The following is a 6,000-nucleotide window of genomic DNA, read 5'->3' as shown; positions in this document are numbered from 1 at the left end:
TAGGGCCTCCATTCCCTAGTCGCTTTTTGCCAACATGGGGCTCCAATCCCTAGTTGAAATTTTTCAGACATATGGCCTCCATTCCCTAGTCGCCTTTTGCCAACATAGAGCTCCAATCCCTAGTTGAGATTTTTAGACATAGGGCGTCTATTCCCTAGTCGCTTTTTTGCCAACATAGGGCTCCAATCCCTAGTTGAGATTTTTAGACATAGGGCCTCCATTCCCTATTCGCCTTTTTGCCAACATAGGGCTTGATCACGCACAACTATGCCTTATAAAAAGGACCCTGCGGACGTTGCAAATATAACCTGAGTATTCTGCCCAGAGTCGAATCCACAGAGAGTTAACCTATCAATCACTATCTTTAGACCCACTAAACTCTTGAGAGCCAATTTCCCCAAACGTTTGAATCGCAGTTGATGGTGTCTTTAATAACTAAAATTGCAAGTAAATAAACAGTTGTAAACTAAGGATGCTAAGGTTGTAAACAATAATGAGAAAACGCTAAGGTAATGACTTCCCCTATTGATGGAATCCCTTCTATTTATGCTTCATACAAATTGACCAACACCTCTCTATCAACCATGAACGCTCATCTTACCGTAAATCTCTCCCGAGTAATCACAGTAATATACTCAATGCACTCTCCCGAGATACACTAGCTAGCTCTAATTAACACGGTTCACTTTAGATTGCACTCAAGGCTTCGTTATCCCTAATCCCATCTTTAAACCCGCAGTTATAGATCTCTCTTATACTTTGGGAGTGGTGTTGTTCAACAATAACCTAAATATGCACTCTCTCCCGAGTTATGCACACTAAATAGGCACAGCTAATTGAGGATCCTGTCAATTACTACAACATACACAAAGTTGAACAAATAAAGATTGATACCAGCAATTTGTATTCACATAAACAAGAAGTTCATCCCCCAATAGGTTCCATCAAAACCTTAGACAAAGGATTTAGCTACTCATAACTATGGGTAAACAAACTAAAACAATATTCATCATAAAACTTGCAAGAAAAATAAATAAAAGAAGAAAGATGTTTTGGGTGATCTCTCACAATTGTTCTTCTTGCCAAAAGACTCTCTAAAATAATACATGCCTCTCTTGGGCAGAGTCTAGTGTTTAAAATAGGGTTTTGGGCTAAAATTCCCGTATTTTGCACTTTAGTCCCTGAAGTTCTTCGCCTCCGCCGCGGTTCTGCCGCGGTCGCGGTCAAACCACGGCCAAACATGCTCTCTGATTCTCACTTTGTCTGCAGCCTTCTTCTACCGCAGTTCTGCCGCAATCGCGGTGGAACCGCGGCAATCCTCTTTCGGTTCTGACTTGAGCTGTTTCGCGTGGTTTACTTGACGGAATTTTATGATCGGCCTATTTTTCTCCATATTTGATCCCAAAAGTACTCTATAGCCTTCTCTGGTCATATTATAACCTGCAAAGCATGAAAAACACTAATAAGAGCATTTTGTTATCACTTTTATCATCCAAACTATACAAGACAGTGGTTATTTAGGGCCTAATTATAGTTAAATTCATCTATTATCAACACCCCACACTTAAACCTTTGCTCGTCCTTCTAGGCCTAATCGTTCGATGCATTACCCAATTTTTTTATGCCATACCCGCCATTATGAAGGAACAACCTAAGCAGTGCAACAGTCACGCCTCAGATGAAGACTCTAATACCATGACACACTCATGCTCACTCTAGTTACTCTAACAGAGGTGAAAACTCACTTTTTCTTCCTGAGTCACATGCCCTCACATCATAATTCTAAGAGAAGTTCCACACACATAAAATTTAAGCAACAAGGAACCAAAGATAGCCAGAATTCACTCACTCTCAGCAAAGAACATTCACATGCCACACAGACACACCATAAGCTTGCCCCTAGTGTAGTACTCTACTAATCGAACTATTCAGTCAAAGATCAAGAGGTCTTTATTTGGTTGTAATGTAGGCTAAGGGCCGGGTAGGATATATTTGGATATAGTGACTAGCCTCCCTAAGCACTTTTAATACACACTTCCTTTTATTTCAATTTCCATGCTTAGTCCACTCGTTCTTCCACATTTTAGTTCATAGGTGACCCTCACTTTTCTTTAGGTGCAACTATTTTTTTTTTTTTACAAATCCATTGCACCATTCAAGTATTTCTTTCCTGATTCCCCTTTTTCCTACTTCCTTACCACCCCACACTTTGACTTTTGTATGTTCTTTAGTAATTCAAGTTCTTCTAGGAGGTACAGGTTCAAACAGTCAAACTATTCAAACACAGGGATATAGGTCATTTTAGGGTTATCAAAGAACAGGCTTCAGGCTCAAAGGGGTTAACTATGGCAATATATACAGGTGGATTCACAAATATACAGGCTACACAAAGAAATGCCTCAATCATCTCTAAAACCAAACAGCTTCTATTTCGATTTGCAAACACACAGGGAAAGTTCTAGGTATCACATACAAGCACAGAATACAAGTAATAGCTCACACACACTTGGCATGTAACTCATTCCGAATCAGTTTATCAACACACTCATACGAGCGTTCGAGTAAGACAGGATGTGCAAAATTAAGGCATAGATTTACGAGTCTACAAACGAGCCTAGACGTCGCACCCTCATGTTCGTTTTTGTTATTCTCAGGTGTGTACATCAAGGGTTGCATTCTAGACTTCACCCATTTTGGTCCTAAAACTACAAACGAAAAAATCTACCTAACCCAATTCAAGAAAAGCCCTTGGAAAAGAATCGTGGTCAAAAGAAAACCCAAGGAAAAATTACTACACTACCTAAAAAAGAAAAAAGAAAATAAAATAGAGAAACTATATGGACTACTTCCCTTAAGAGTACTGTCCAAGTGGTCCATCCTCAGGAAGAGTCCTCTACATTTTATTTTATTTTTAAATCCGACTTTGACCCTCAAGAGACCTGTCGACAAGTGTCCGTCGTTGGGCCAAGTCAGTTACTTCTAATGTGAGTACAGTCAATTATACACAACAACACCAATCAAATACTACAACATACACCATGTCTATATACACTACAATACATTACCCGAGCAAGTCTCCCACCCCACACTTAAAAATTATGGCATGTCCCAATGTCATATCAAAAATAACGAGCAGAAGGGTAAGAAGACTTCCCTGAGCCTCAATCAGAGTCGGAGATGGTGTCGGGTCCACATGGCAAGCTCTCCCCAAAGCACGGAACCGGGACATAAACCGGCTCTCAGACCTGGCCTGCCGCTAAGACATGGCATCCATACGCGTGTGTAGGCCCTCCACCGAGGTGCGAAGATCCCCGACCTCTTCTCCATAGTACGCAACATAGGCTAGGTGGATTGTGATCTGGATAAGCCTGCCCCAGCATGGGGGCACCGAGAGGGTCCGGCACTGTCATAGGATCTCCTGGATGGTGCCATGGGAACCGGGTCATCATGCTCATCATCGATCTGAATGGTGGTGCATGCACTCCTGCCCACTCTAATGCCCGAAGCTCTGAAAGCTGCTTTAGGGGGCAACTCTCCATCAGTAGGATGGGTGGGGACATTCTTCAGCAGGCACAATGTAGTCACCAGGGAGGGGAAGTAGAATCCCTTTGACCTCAGTGGGGACCGTATGATCATTTTATCACCAATAAGTCTTGCCGCATCAAAATCTTTCTTTGTGACGAAGCACTACGTCAAGAGGGCTCTTTGGAAATTCACGCCAGTCTTGTTGCCTGAGGGAACGAACCAGCTGCAAATGACCGTGAGCCAACACTTAGCCGAATGGGTGAATGAATTGGAGTTCAGGGTGATATGGTCACGTATCCAGATTGGTTGCCCCCCTGTGCAGAGTGCATCAGTCATAATATCCCAAGTGACTCCTGGTGCGTCCTAGTAATAGTTGACGTCACCAGTAAACTGGGGCAGCCGCAACACCTGTTGAATAGTTTCAACTGAGGCATCTACCCATTTGCCCTGCACAGTCACCTCCAACAACGTATGTGATGGGCAGTTCGCGTAGAACTCTCTTACAAGCATCCTGTTCACTGTTTCAGGTTCATCAAATAAGAACTCCATTTCCCTCCGCCGGATTTCCTTATACATCTCCTCCTTTTCTGCACGGAGGGCTTCCCTATCAATCAGAATCTCAGGGATGAAGCTCTTTGAGTCCTTGGCATGAAAGTCGTCCTCTGCCAATTCTGATTCGAACCTTGAGGCATTATATTTAGGCTGTTGGGACGTGCCTGCCGATCTCTTTTGCTTCTTATGAGCCATATGACCTGCAAAGAATACAAGAGAACCATCAAAGATATCCTACATAGGCCAGTCGGATGGTTACTCAGACTTCACCATCCGATGGCACCAAATAATAACCCCCATTTATTCCATTCATACACTATGCCAAACCCCCAACTAGTGAGGTGTTCCAGGTTACAACCTCCACAATGGCCCCACAACTTTCTTACAAATCCTGGCATACAACACCCCACACTTACTCCCTCAAGTGATTTACGTTAAATACAACACCACCATTCACCAAATACAACACCACCACAACCTAGGATAGGCACAAAATGCCTCAAAATAGCACCACAAGCCCCAAATTTTCGGCCAAAAAGGGCACTCCACCAAACTACACCGCAAAAATTATTTCTAGGCCTCCAAATCATCTAAACAACCCCCACAATCGAAGTATAAGAAAGACCCAACCGTTTTAGCACCAAACAAATCCACAAGAAGCAAATACAACAATAAAAACAGAGAAGAAGCAAAAATTGAAAGAAAATCTACATTATTCCTACCTAGGGTTTAACTAAACTAGTTTAGACTAGATTACACTAATTAGAAGAGGAAATAGAATCAAAAAGAAGAGAACACTTACTTGATAAAGGTTGGAAGGGGTGGGTGGTGGTGAGAGTAGGCGTGGAGAAGATAACAATGGCTATTTTTGGGAGGGAGGGAGGGATTTGAGAGAGAAAGAGAAGAGAGGATTTGGGTTTTATTTTTATTTTTTTTTGGGGGGTGAAGGGTCGTTTTGTTTCTGAATAGGGAGGGGGAATAATTGTTTTGGGATGGGTGAAGGATTAGGTGAATTAGAAAAAAGGAGGGGTGAATTAAAAAAAATCTGCATACTTAGGCCCGACGGGGTCTGCCGCGGTTCTGCCGCGGTCGCGGTTGAACCGCGGTAGATGAAGTTCAGAGAGGGGTTCCCACCGCGGTTTGACCGCGGTCGGGGTGGAAACGCGGTGAACGAAGTTCAGAGGGGGTCTCTGACCGTGGTTTGACCGCGGTAGCGGTGGAACCGCGGTCTGGGCAGTTGTCTGATTTTATTATTTTTTTTATATATAATGTGTTACACTTACAACAATTTTGTGGGTTGCCTCCCACGCAGCGCCTGATTTAACATTGCGGCACGATGCAGGATGAGCGCATTTAAGGCTCGCTCGACCTCTGTGGGTCAGTCAGGTGCAGCTCAGACACTTCATTTTTCTCGCCCATGCCCACATATGGCTTCAATCTCTGACCATTGACTCTGAATGTACGAGAGTCATTCTCTGTGGCAATCTCAACAGCTCCTGAAAGGAAAACTTCAACTACTCAAAATGGTTCAGACCATCGTGACTTAAGTTTACCTGGGAACAGACGTAGTCTTGAGTTGTATAGCAATACCATGTCCTCGGGTTTGAAATTTCTCTCAACAATGTTCTGGTCGTGCAGCCTCTTCATTCTCTCCTTGTACAATTTTGTGCTCTCAAAAGCAAGATATTTGAACTCCTCAAGCTCATGCAATTCAGTGACTCTTGACGTGCCCGCAGCTTCCATGTCTAAGTTTAGCTGTTTCAATGCCCACCACGCTTTATTTTCAAGTTCCACTGGCAGGTGGCAGGCCTTCCCAAACACCAACTTGTATGGTGACATACCAATTGGAGTTTTGAAGGCAGTTCTATAAGCCTAGAGTGCATCATCTAGCTTCCTCGCCCAATCAGTTCTTGTGGCGTTCAC

This window comes from Nicotiana tabacum, chromosome 1 (genome assembly GCF_000715075.1).
Source record: "Nicotiana tabacum cultivar K326 chromosome 1, ASM71507v2, whole genome shotgun sequence".
NCBI classification, from domain to species: domain Eukaryota; kingdom Viridiplantae; phylum Streptophyta; class Magnoliopsida; order Solanales; family Solanaceae; genus Nicotiana; species Nicotiana tabacum.
The sequence above is the reverse complement of the archived record's forward strand: the minus strand, read 5'-3'. Positions refer to the sequence as shown.